At 43.2% G+C, this 12,914-nt stretch overlaps 1 protein-coding gene across 5 annotated transcripts in view; it reads left to right on the forward strand.

Annotated features, from left to right (window-relative positions):
• The window catches only part of CUX1 (cut like homeobox 1), a 268,484-nt gene that overhangs the window by 207,633 nt on the left and 47,937 nt on the right, over positions 1-12,914 (forward strand). The window lies entirely within an intron of this gene.

Raw genomic sequence — 12,914 nt, forward strand, 5'->3', positions numbered from 1 at the left:
CCTAAGAAGAACAGTGGGAAATAAATAGATAAAAGCAAAAAATGCCCCTGGTGAAACAAGCCATAAAAACAAAACCAAAATGGGAAAAATTATTTGCAATCATAGAGCTATTGTTACTTATAGGCGAGCATTTAGCAAACATGGAAATTTCCTGTGACATTTTATATGCTGCTGTTCATTAAGAGTGTGCCATTGACTACTTTTTGTAGCATCAATACTATGCAAGAGTAACTGTTATAGTTATAAATGCCTAAGACAGCATGGAAAATATGAGTAATTAATTATAGCCACTTTAAGAGGAATTTGAAATCAGAGGAGCTGGGAAAAGGCTGCATTGTTATTGCTAATCATCATATTTATGACTAACTGTAATTATAAAAGATTGAAAGACAAGCCCATAGCATTAAAATTCGACCACCTTAGGGATTCCCATGAGGATCACTGGTAGCTGAAAGTGATTTCCTTCAGGAAGTTGGGTTTTGCTGCCGTGATATTTTGCTCCACTCCCACACTCCCAGCCTCGTTTGTCAGCTCCTGCCCTTGAGCTAATATTGTGTGACGCGACATGTTCCTATCAGCTAATAAAATCATATTATTGATGATCGCTGTCCTTCTTTCCTTAAAGCAAACTTACAAATGAGAAAATGGGTTCGTGCCCTTTTCTTCCTCTTTCCTGATGATTAGAAACAAAATTGTTTTACAAGGCGTTCTTTTCTCGGCACCTCTCTCTGGATGGCGGAATAAGAAGGGTTGTGACACCACGCAGAACAAAAGAGCAAAACCAAGATATTTGAATGAGGAAGGGCAGTTTGGTAATTTTCTTTTATTAGCAGCTGTTCTGTAATTAAAAGCGCAGCAAACAGTTTGGAAAAGGGTAAAAATAATTATGCATTTGTGAAAGATCCTCTACTGCAGGGCAGAAAAAAAAAAGAAAAAGCTCCTATTTTCTGGTCTTCTGAGACATTTCCCAGGAAAATATAGGCAGAAAAGGTTGCATACTTGTAATTTTAAAATAGAAATTAATCAGACCAATTTTAAAATGAGAAAAGGTCTGAAGCCTTTTCTACGTAATATAATTGGCTCAGAACTTGTTGAATGCATGAAGGGAAAGAAGTGAAATTAAACTAATACATTCAGTGGCTCCTGAGTGCTTTGCCAAGAAGGTCTTCAGTGTACAGAGTGTCAACATGCATAGTAACGTCTCAAACTTTTATTAGCCGTGAGTATTTTCATTACTGTTTGGCACTATTATAACAAACTAGCAAGATTTTCTGGATTTCTGACCCAGTTAGTTATGCTTCCAGATCATAAGGTTTTGATTAGCACCTCATTCATGAAAATCTGTTCTTTTGTCCAGTAGTTTTCCACTGTCACACGTGGACAGATGGACCCATCAGCCTTTTATATGTAAGGATGAATGGATAAGATGGATAAGCATCATATATATATGTATATATATATGTATATATATAAATTGGAGATTGCAAAGAGAAGCCTGGCTCATTTTTCTTCTTTTCAAGCAGTACTTATGACTTTTTGAAAAACACAGCCTGTACCAAAATTACAACCAGGTACATACCTGTATTTTGTGGCTGTGACCTTGGCCAAGGCTCTGGCGATTAGAAGAATTTTGTGCAAGTTCCAGTGAACGTGTTTTACACAAAAATGGTGTTTGTACCCTAGGTGGTCAAAAATAGTATCGCTATGCCTTTTCTAACATTTTTTCTGTGTATTTCTTTCCACCTAAATGCTCTAATGCCCTTGGGTAAATCTGCCTTTTTAATGATTTATGTGTCAAAAGCATGGACCAAATCACATGGAAAAAAAAAGTTGAATTAGTGTCACCCAAGTGCATCAGCATTTTTTCATGATGAATTTGGCCCTTATTTAGTTGCATTACTGATGATCAGAGCTGGGTTGGGCTTGGAAAGTAGCCATGTGTCAGGAGAAGGTTTATGTGCTTGGATATTTTTCTAAATACTTGTACTGTATATAGCTCTTATTAGTTTGTTTTATTTTGGGGTCTTATATCTTTAGTGAGCATCTATATGACATTAAGACCAACTTTCTTTTTCGGTGCTCCTGATTTCATAACTACTCCCAGGAAAGCTGAATTTTTATTCACTTTAGTATTTATCCTCTGTGAAGGACATATACTCTCTATATACTACATTAAAGACTTGCAAATACTCAGTGGGAGAAAGACGTGCCTTTTTGGTGTGTGTTTCTGTAAGGGTCGTCTTATGACCTAATGTGGAAATCTTCATTTGCCGATACAGCTGCGGGTGATCTCAGGGGATTTTGAATTTCCCTTTTGTTTGTCTTCCTTTCTGGGTATCATCCATCATTCCTAACCTCATGCTGCTTAGCAATAGTAACGCTCATGGGAGTTGAAGAAAGGATTATAGCAGCATAAAATGGGGAGCTAATTAGAGCTTGTTTCAAAATCAGAATCTAGCTTGAGATAATTGCATATTATCTGGTGATTTAAAAACCCAAGATCTACTGTATTTAGATCAACTAAAATATGCATAAAAGCCTTATTTTCAAAATAAAACATTTGTAACAACAGGGAGATTACTTCTTATCATCTCTTGGGAAAGAAATCTGAAAAAAAATGAAAATGCAATCTATGCTGACTGTAGTTAGGATATTAGCAGACATACTGCGGAATGGTGACAGGCCCAGGTATCCCTTATATTTTTATTTATATAATACTCATTCCTGTAATAGCTTTCAGTCCAGGAGCTGGCAAGTGTGCAGGTAGTTGATGTTGTACGGGGTAGATGTCCCTGTTTATCCGATAACAGAAGGGTGCTGTCACATCTTACTACTCCGTGAGAAGTAATGGGGGGAGAGCGTGCCTTTCGGGCTTGCTATTCCTGTTCAGGATTACCACCCTGACATGCTTCCCGAGAGCTCGCTGGCCACGGGGTGGCAATGTAGAAGCTCTGACCTCCCCTCCCCATGGTCCATGATGATTTCCTTCATTGTACTGTTTTGTGTTGGGTGAGCAGAGCTGTCGGATGGTGCTCCAGGTGTGCCTGGGACCAGCACACAGAGAACTGAATCCTTGGTACCTGGTGAGCGCAGGAGGGCTCGGTCCGGTGATGCTGAAGGATCTCCCCAGATTTTAGTCATTTTTTTCCTGGTGAATCAAAAAGAAGAGGGAGATTGTTTTGCAGTCCTTTGCTGGCATTCTGAGTTAACAAAACTGTGCCTGGCATGAAATGGTTCTGGTTAATGTGGTCTGTAGCAGGGAAGAGAAGGGAGAGCACATGGCTTTGTCGTGGCTCAGAACTCCTTGCATACATAGGTTATGTTCAAAGACCAGTTTATGAGCCTGCATGTGGTTGAGAACGTTGTCTCCTTTTGTGCTAGGTACAAATGCGTTTGTAAAGTTCAGAGCTGAACAACAAAGTCAGCTGAGCAGTTATCTCCGTGAAACCCTGAAACCCACTGGTGCATACTGGGGAGGTTTCCACATTCTTCCTGTGTGGCTGGAGGTTGCGGCGCTGCAGCAGTTGGCCCTGGCTGTCTTGATTTCAAACCATAGGATATCAGTTGGCTTCTCATAAGGGCAGCTGTTGTAGTCTGTCTGTAACGTGTGTGATCATATTCTGTGCCATTTCCCTGACATTTGGACCATGAAAACCTTCCTGGCAGCCTTTATGGTATCAATAAAGCTGGGAGAATCGCTGTCAAGGCACCTTACTGGGACCTGGGAATGCAGCGTGAAGTCAGTGCTTCAACTTCGTTCTTAATATAACATTGGATATCATTGCCAGGCATCATCTGGTCATTTCTGCCTGCTGCCTCGGCCTGGCCTCCACGGGCTGTGCCGCAGGGCCGCAGTCCTTTGTCCATCAGCGACGCTTTGTAAGGAGTCGGTATTTGTAGAGAAATTCCTGTCCTAGTTACATTCTTTTCCTTCCATTGAACCACCCAGTGATTAAACTTGCAGAAGATGACTCCGTCCTCATTGTGGTCATAGCTTTACTATTATAAAAGTGCTAAAATAAAATACATAATCACAGAGTGAACACTATTTTCTAGGCAGATATTCCTTGCGGCTGAATTATAATGACAAAGCACCAACACACTTTTCATATTAATATGGCAAGAGGAGACTCACGCTGTATTCTGAAGACAAATTTAATTCACTCTGAAGCGTGGCTGTGAGTTCATAGCGTTCGTTTTGGAGAAGTTCCCCGGTCAGGTGGCAGCACTGCTTTATTTCTGTGGTTAACTCGGGAGTGGGGGTCCTTCACCTTCACCTGCCCTCGGTGTGCGTGGCAGGGTCTCCAAGCAAGGAGCTCATGTGCCAGGCACACTGCTGACAGTCACAGTCTTCATTTTAAAAAGCAGAGCTCATTAATGAACGTTTGTTTTAAACTCTATGGAAAAAGAAACTCCCCTGACCATTGCTGCTGCTATGCTTCTCTGGTAATTTGGAAGAGTATCAGTCTGCACAATCGTTGCTAAAAAGTGGATGTAGGTTGTGAACACATACTTCCACCGTAACGGTGGTGTCAATTTGAGCATGAGCCTCCTGTGCACTCTTCAGGCATTTTTTAAAAGAAATCATGGTCGTTGAATATGAGAGCTGTGTAAGTTCCACTTTTCATCATCTCCTTGCTTATTACTTCATTTCATTAATTACCAGCGTTCGCTGTCCCTCCGTTGCTCGTTTGGAGAGGAGCAGCCCCTTTGGGGAGCGGGCCCACGTTGCCTCCTCTGCCTCTTCCCGGGCACTGGGGGATTCTCCTGCCAGCTGCCAACTGCAGCAGAGCTGCCTCAAAACGATGAGCCGATACGTTTGAAAGCCAAATACAAAAATAACTGGAGCAGCACTGAAACGCGAGCGAGGCCGTCGCAGCCGTGCTGGGGCTTCGGGGAGGGTCAGGAGCTGGGGCGATGGCTGCGCCCTGTCCCCCATGGGCTGGCAGCTGCAGAAGGGGTCGGGAGGGCTCTTCTCCAAAGGGCTCGAGCAGTTTTCTGTCGGAAATGGGAGGCTCCAGCAGCTGGCAGGAGCTCGTGGTGGTGGCTTAGGGGGAAGAGAAGGCACGGGGCCAAGGAGGTGGCTGCGGGGTCCAGCCCCTGTGGCTGCCACCAGCAGGATGGAGATGGCCATCGTGCTGGGTGCCAGCCCCACTGCTGCTCAACGAATTATAAAATGCTCCTCCGGTGGATGAAAATTACCTTGCTTTCAATTCAAAGAACACATAATGAGCTATTTTCCTCCCAAAATACTGAAAAGAAGGTGTGCTAGCACCGAATGTGCAGGTTGTTATTTCTTTTTTATAATGGGGATGGAGCTACAAGGCAGCCGCCTTCTGCTCAAAGTAGCTCTGACACAGGGAAATAAACAGCCTGCTAGACTCTGAATCCTCTTCTGATTATAAAGAGTTACGTATTACTTGAGAGCAAATAATCCCCAAGGAAAAAAAAAAAGAAAATTACCAGAAAATTAATATCTTCTAAGGTACCTTCTAGCCTGTCCTTTGCATTAGAGTGCAGCAGAAAAGAGGAAAAAATTATGAGTTTGTCTCCCCTAATTTGATAGGTATTGGAGGTTTTTAAATTTGCCAACAGCCATTCAGAGAAACATCAAATGAAAGAATCCAGTGATTATTTGAAATCTGTTAAGAACCACAACTTGCGCTGAAAACAAAACAGGTTTGAAATCAAATTTAAATAAAAGTTAAAATGGGAAAATTAGCCTCATGAAAGGAAAAAGTCTAGGGACAATCAGAAACAAAAGGTAGGCCTGACCTGTAAGTGTCCCACTTTTGTACTTCTCAAAGATTCTGCCAGAAACACCTTACAGATGCTTGTTCCTGGGCTCTCCGTATTATGCCCCACAGCGTGCTTGAAAAGAATGATTGTTCCCCGGAAGAATCTTTTTGATACTACCCACTGGCACAGCCTGAGCTTCCCAAAATGTCCCCATTTTGATGTCAGTGCTCCAGATACCTCCAGTGAGCCTGGCCGAGGACAGTGAGGTGCTTTGGAGGAGTCCTTTTGTCCTTGTGAGTTACTCTCAGTTGTCCGGCCTCACTGCAGAGCCCAGGCCCTGCTGATTTTTGGGGTGCTCCCCTTTGGGTTCTCCCCTCCTCGGCCTTCTCCTGAGGCCCCCAGCCCCACATTTCTGCCTGCCGAAGGGAGCCTGGGTGCAGGTGGGAGCTGACCCTGGGTGCTCCCCGGAGAGGCGAGGTGTTAGGTGAGCTGCCCGGTGCCTGCCCTGGTGGCTCGCATTTGTTTCTCTCTTTTACCCCTCTGGAACTTGGCTCCTAAAAATAGTGCAAGTTTGAACTGGCAGATGTTTCATTTGTCCTTTACGAGAGGACCAAAATTAGCCTCTCATTTGGCACCTAAATAAAGCAACTTTAACTGCCTTTATACGAACTTTGCAATTACTGTCTATTGAAGTTGCAACGTTTTGTGGGGTTTGGTGGGGAAGAGTATTATGTAAGCAATGCCCGTACCTAAAAAGCCACCAGACCCTGAAAGAGAGGATGAAGAGGAGCAAGCCCAACTGTTGTTTAGGGGTGATTTTTTTTTTTGTTGTTGTTCATTTTTTCTTTTTAAAACAAAAAAGCGTTTTCTGATCTGTGGCAGATTTTTTTTTTCTAATTAAGGTATCATTTAAAAAAAAAAAAGGCAAAAGTAACTTGGAAATGCTCAGAGAGCTGCCTGTTGTAAAGGTAAAAAAAAAAAAAATCTAATAAAAGGACAGCAATGGTTTCTGTAATTTTCAGAGAAAAATCTGCACAGAATGCCTGAAGCTGGGTTAGCAGTGGGACTCCCCAGGGGCAACAGAAAGATGTTATAATCAATTACCACATCATAACACTGATGTATGATAATTACTGAGTGTTCCTCCTGAGATAGTGCAGCATTTGGCTGGGATGCGGCTCTTTCATGGTCCACTGCCTGATTAATATGCAAATAATAGGCTGATTGCATGATGAATGCAGAAAATGAGTTCGCTGATAACGTGAGCACCGAAGCGGGAAGATGATAAATTACTTTTACTGACTGTCCTACATTAAGTACCCTTTCTCAACAATTTTATCACAAATTAAGTAAAGCAGTATGGAGAGATTATGAGGACGTGTAAAATAATGTACCTTAATAGCTTTTATAATATTGTTGCATACAATGAAAATGTCATTTTGTTTCAGTACTTTTGCCAGCACTCCTCCCGAAGAGGAGAGCATTAGGTATAGCAGTGTTCAGGGTCACTCTCCTTCAGCTGCTTTCTCTTAAGACGAAGAACAAGCCCCTGCCGTGGCTGTTAGATGGGACTTTTCTAGCAGGGAAGGAATCCATTCGTTAGCCTCAGATCCATCCCATAAGCATCTCGCCCATAGCAAATGAATGTGCACATTGCTTAGAGGGGGAAATACATATAAATGCAAAATGGGACGCAATGCACATACACATTCTGCTTCCTACTCTTGTCTGGAGCAGACAGATGAAAATCTCGAAGGGTGGGGTAGATACACCTTCACGCTCAGCCTTACAATAGAGAAGGACAACAGACAGTCAAAAATACTGTAAGGCTTCAAAGTTAGTGTCTAATCACAAGGTCGTCGAGTCAACAACGACACCATAAATTGCCACAGAGCCTCTCTAAAAGCTCTAAGTCTGTTTTCCAAAAGGTATTGTGCACAGGTTTGTTTTGATTATACTAAAAATGTAACTGTGTGGGGTTGTGGCATCTTGATTGATTGCTTTCGTGACATATTTGTTTTAATATTCAGAAAAATCCTTAATAAAGCTTGTGCACACAAGCTGTTTTAATAATAAGGTTATTGAAAATATTTTCCAACACTTATTTCTAAATATTGACTTCTGACTAAGTTATGGAAACCCAGAAAAATCTGAATATTAAATAACGATTAACAAAGAAGAGCAATGTCTTTTAAAGCAGCCATGGTTTTCCCATTAATCATCTAAATTAAAATCTGATTTCATATTATAAATGTTTTTTGAATTGTTTAAGGGTGATACTGGAAAAAAAAATAAAAATTAAAAAAAAAAAATCAGCACTTTTCAATGCAAATATCCTACTTAGGAACCTATGTGCAAGCCAGCGAGTATTTGAGGAAATTCTCCCTATGTGCTTGTTGCATTGTTTACCTCTTCCATAGACATCTGATTTTGGCTAGGGAGACTTGGAAAGGATTTGGGGCTGCTGTCTGACCCGGGTGGTGTTCTGGTGTTTCCGATTCTGTCTCTTCATCCAACTAAAAAGAATTCTAAAGTTCTTTCTATTTTCCTTCATTTGATGTAAAACAGTACATAAAATCATGGCTATCTGGAGATCTGTTTCCCTACGGGCCATTGCAGGTGTCCCTTGATGGTGCGTATTTGAAAGCTCTCTGTGGTGGTGCACTTGTGCCAGGGGTTGGTGTGTCCAGCCCAGCACCAGGTAGATCTCAGTGGGGTTTTTCTCTTTAATTAACTCCAGTTGCATCCTTCTGCACATCTGCATGTCCAAACTGCCCGTCGTGGTGATCTGTAGCCCCTACTCGAGCCCATCCACACCCCAGTGGACAAATCCCAGAGCCCTCCTAATCTGGTGGAAGTTGGATGGGTTGAGTTGGTGCCACCCTACGGTCGTTGAGCTCTCTGAGACGTGGCTTGGCCATTCCTCCTGTGCATGTAGCTGAACTTACCTCCCCGCATCCAGCCCTACCACAGTGCTTATGTTGTACAGACCAGAACATTTCAGCTTATGAGGCATTTTGCATCAGCAGGGCACAAAGCACCTCTCTATTAATAGAGTTTAGGTGCTTTCTGGTGCGGGGTGCATTGAAAGGGTTGCCAGCACTCACCAGCCAGGGCAGGGTGCTCAGCAACAAAGGCCAGAGAAAGAGGAGCGAGCCCCACAAGAGAAGCTGCACTGTTAGCATAGTTTTGGGCACAGCAGTGTGATTTCCAAGAGTCTGTGAGGCATTTGTGAGTGTGCATTCATTGCAAGGAGAATTGGTCACCTAACTTACCTAAGAACTTGTAAATGTTCAGCTGTAATTTTTTTTTCATGACTCTAATGCCAGTTCTTTTCTGAACTTCATCTTATTTCTCTAGCTCCTTCTGCTTTCTAGAATGGCTAAAAACATATATTTTTTAGTATAAGCACAGATTTTTTAGTATAAGCACAGAGCTAACCATGTAATTATTGAAAATGCAACATAAAGTTGCAGCTACACCCTGTAATTCTCCAACAATACTCAGAAGCAGATATTTTCAGGTACTTTCAACATTTACTCTGATCCTTCAGCTGGTTATATGTACTTCTATCTTTGACGTATGTTATTCCTGTGCAGAATGGGGACTTTTATTGTTAGTGTTCCCCTAGTAATCTCTGAGTTAGCCAGAGCTGGTTTCCTCCCCTTTCAGTGCAGACACGCATACATCTGCATGCTTTCCTGAAGGGCTTTTCTTTTGATCCCTTCCCCCCCTTCACATAAAATTTCCCTGAGCTGAGACCCAAAATAACGTTTTCCCCAAAGTTAAAACATTTGTAAAACAAACAAACAAAATCCCCCGGGTCATGGTGGAAATGTATAACCATAACTATAGCAAGCGCTTGCAATCATGAACACACGGACCTACCTACTTCATGTCATTATGTGTGCACACTGGAGGGAGGTTTTTATACTCCCTACAAATAACTGGGGGAGTTTATAGGGAGGATCATATTTTCCTAAGCCACATTAATTTGCACATTGTAAATAGGCAAGATTCATTCACGTAAAGTAAATCCGCCAAAAATGCTACCTGCGAGAAAGAGTTCAGTTTTCGCGGGTGTTTTCGTTTAATTAGTCAGAAGAGGGATGCATTGCAGTGTTGTTCCACAAATGCTTACCTGATTTATTACAGAGATCAAACTTGCACGCTGTGGCTGCTAATGTGGAGAGCTGTTGGGGTGTTTTAGGAGATCCCGCAAAGGCAGTGCTCCTGGAGATAAAATGAGGCAGAAGGTTGGGAACGAGAAATCTGCCTGGAAATGTCAGACCCTGAAAAACAGTAACTTGTCCTGAGTATGCGCTGGGTGAGGAGGGCCTGGCTCTCAGGACAACACTCCCTGGGTTTTGGTCTACAAACTGGACAGAGTGGGCAGCCCAGTGACCAGGGGAACACAGAAACCCATCCAGTCCCGATGTGCAACACGTGGGTCTCAGGCAGCCTGCCAGGTCTGCTGTTGTCCATTAACTCATCTGTATGAGGAGGTAAAAGCAGGCCCTGAAGTACCAAATGCTCTTTTAAGAGGTTGACGAGAAAGCTCCTGTCCGCATTTGTCTGCTTTCATCTTCCGTACTAATTTGCCGTAAAGGAAACGAGCGGAGCAGGGGATGCTTGGCTGCATCCCACACTGCCGTGCGCGGAGCATCCTCTTCTTGCTGTCCCGTGGTAAGGAGCTGGGGGTTCCACTGGTCTGGCGTGGACCTGAAGCCCAGGCATGGGACATCACGAGAAGTGGTGCATCAACCCAACCGCCAGATAAATCATGTTTGGGTTCCTGTCGGAATGTCACGGAGCACCCTGTCATTTTGTTTTAGCAACTTGTCCTTCCAAATGCGCAGTTCGCCTTATGGCATGCCAGCAGTAAAAATGTCACTTACAATAATTACTTTTTGGTGAAAATGCTTGCTGACTTCCTACCTTCAAGCTGTTTTTTACACAGTGGGGAGATAATAAGAAATGACTTTATCCTGACTGCTCAAATGAACACTAAATGGAATTTAGGTTATTATTACTGCAGATAGAGGACTCTGTATTGAAATTTAAATAGTGGATCAGATAAACTACAGAGATTTGTCTCTGAAAATTATAGTGGATCTGCTTTTTCAATCCACTTCTCTCTGAAACTTAAGGCAGCTGTTGTCTGCCTGCTGTCTTTAGAATATAATATTTTTCATAATCCGTTTAGAGGCCCCTGAATACCTTCTGTGTTTTGCATGGTCTTCCCCCAACTTCTCCATGTACCTTGTTTCCCCCGAGTCTTTTTGCAGCTTACTGGCTCGTGCTAGCACCCACGGTTGGGCAGTTTATTGCTCCTGGGCTGCCGAAGTGCAGGGTGCTCCTTGGGGAAGTGGAGGGTGCTGGAAGCAGGAGCTCAGCGTGCTGAGCTTGTGTTGGACGCTTGTGAGTTTGGGTGCTCTTATTGCACACCGTTTAATTCACAAGAGGACATAAAAGGAGCTGAGGCAGGATCTGAGCACAAGTGGCAAACCTGCAGCTCTCCAAACACGTGCAAGAAGTACCTGGGGAACCTGCCCGTACTGGCAGGCAGCAGCGTGATGCTTCTGGGACTGGTGAAAATGTACCCAGGGCTCTGCAGCACGCTGTTACTAGATGCTGCTGTTGATAGAGGCTGGTGTCAAGTCATGTAGATGTCTGTGATTTTTAGGGGAGGGTAGCAAGTGTGAGCTGGAAGTCTTTGCGTCTGAGGTGAGCTTCAGTAGGAGGCTCCAGCTGCAGTGTGCTGTGGGTCTGAGCTGTACCACTCCTTTTTTACATAGGGATGTGGTGAAGTTGCTTCCTGCAGGTGGAAGAGTTCCTCTACATCATCAAAACAGTCCCTCGTGCAGTGTCCTGCAGTTTTGCAGGCTGCAATGAATTGTCTCATGCTCCTCAGGAGCGCAGTGTTGTGCTGGAGGGGAGCCCAGTGCAGCCGGTGGTTGGTTACACCCCACGGGGACTTCATCATGTCATGATGGAAGAACGTGATGAGACCTTGTAGAGGATTGTATTGGGCAGATGCTGTGCTGGGGGAGGTCTTTTCAGGTAATTCGTGGGGCACAGGAGGGATAACAGTAGTCCAAAACCTTCTGCAACCAGTGTTCAACGAGTTACAGACCCAGGATCCAGTGGTGGGGGCCTGACCTTAGCACAGGGACAGGATATCTTGCAGTTGGAGAAGAACAAGAGAATTTAATATTAAGTTTAGGAAAACTGCCATACCCAATGAACCGAGGCCAGAACTCTGTTTCAGACTGTCTCACATTTTCTAAAACTACATCATGATAGAAACTGAGGAGGGTGTAGAGAGGATGGATGGAACCAAAGCATGATTTGGCTTCATCCATTGCTACAAGGAATGCAAGGCCACAATGGAATTTCTGCATCCGTATAATTAAGGCAAGGTCAGTTTGTTACAGTTCTCAGCCAGTTTCATGATATGCTCAGCCAAACCCTGGTCGTACACGCCAAATGATCTATGAAGTCTGTTGACTTTCTTAACTGTCAGGTACTAAATAGATGGGGGGAATGGGCAAGCTATAATGATTGCATTGGGTTATGCTGCAGTAGATGGTCTTTCAAGCAGCAATTTTATATAGGAAAAATAGTATTTAAAAAGAAAACAAAATGAGGAGGTATTTGTATAATGTTGAGTTTGTTTCCATTCATTGATGTATCTTTATTTTAGATGATAAGTCCCTCTCTAGGGATGATGACACTTGTCAGTGTCAACCAGTAGTTATTCAAATGTTACCCCAATTTCTTCTTGATCATCGAAAGTCATCGTGTTGACCCATATCTTCATCACATACTTGGGACCTGACAGACACCATTTTCCCACCAAGTTAGTTTGGAGGGGTTTTGCTGCAGGTCTTTCTCCTGGCCTCTACAAAGTGCAGGGCAGGGCTCACTTCTCTGACTACCTGAGGCTTCAGAAAATGAATAAAAAACAAGAAATTCCCAGGTGCTGCAGAGAGTGTGACACCGGTAATACTCTTGATCTCTCTAGCTCTTTACTTCTGTCACCTTATTTTTGAAGCTTTTGGGCTTTTGCTTCAGGTTTTTAACTGCATACAGGCTGCTGGGATGCAAAATGCAAAGCACCCTTGGTATTGCAAAGTTTATCTGGAATTTATTAAAGTCAATAGTGTGGGATT

Source organism: Aythya fuligula, chromosome 20, assembly GCF_009819795.1.
Source record: "Aythya fuligula isolate bAytFul2 chromosome 20, bAytFul2.pri, whole genome shotgun sequence".
In the NCBI taxonomy this organism is placed as follows: Eukaryota; Metazoa; Chordata; class Aves; order Anseriformes; family Anatidae; genus Aythya; species Aythya fuligula.